The sequence below is a fragment of the Octopus bimaculoides genome, chromosome 5 (assembly GCF_001194135.2).
Source record: "Octopus bimaculoides isolate UCB-OBI-ISO-001 chromosome 5, ASM119413v2, whole genome shotgun sequence".
Classification (NCBI taxonomy): Eukaryota; Metazoa; Mollusca; class Cephalopoda; order Octopoda; family Octopodidae; genus Octopus; species Octopus bimaculoides.
Genome location: NC_068985.1, coordinates 114,515,918 through 114,516,750, shown reverse-complemented (window position 1 = coordinate 114,516,750; position 833 = coordinate 114,515,918).

Here is an 833-nt window from a genome sequence, read left to right as displayed (position 1 = left end):
TATATATATATATATATATATATATATATATATATATATATATGCACATATATATGCATATGTACATGCATGTGTATATACACACATATAAGCACATGCATATATATATCAAATATATCTATGTATATATATATATGCATATAAGTCAGTAAATGGTGGGGATATATATATATATATATATACACACACATGTATATATACATATATACATACATATATATGAATATACACACATATATATATATATATACACATGCATACATACACACAGACACACATACACACATACATATATCTACATATATCTATATCTGTGTGTGTGTGTGTGTGTGTGTGTGTGTGTGTGTGTGTGTGTGTGTGTGTGTGTGTGTGTGAGTGAATTCTGAGTTATTTGTCAAATAGATTACCAAGCGGTATTTGTTTCGGCTCTCGGCGTTCAGAGTTCAAGTCCTGCAAAAGTTATCTGTGACTTGCAATCTTTCGGAGTCGATGAATAAAGTATTAATCCAGACGAAACAAATGTCATTCGCTATGGCCTTTGGATGCTCTATATTTTGTGAGGGGAACAAGGTACGCTTAACGAATGGATTGTACCCCTGAACCAAAGGATACAGCCTTGTAAAAACACTATACCACGTTGACTCTGCTTAAGAATTAAAGGTACGTGTGTCTGTAGAATACTCAGCCACTTACAGGTTAATTCAGGTGCAAGTAATTCAGTTGATCGAACGAGTATATTCTTATCGTCGAATGAGTTCTGAAACCACCAATTATACTTTCTCTCTCTCTCTCTCTCTCTAACTCTCTCTCTCTCTCTCTCTCTCTCTCTCTCT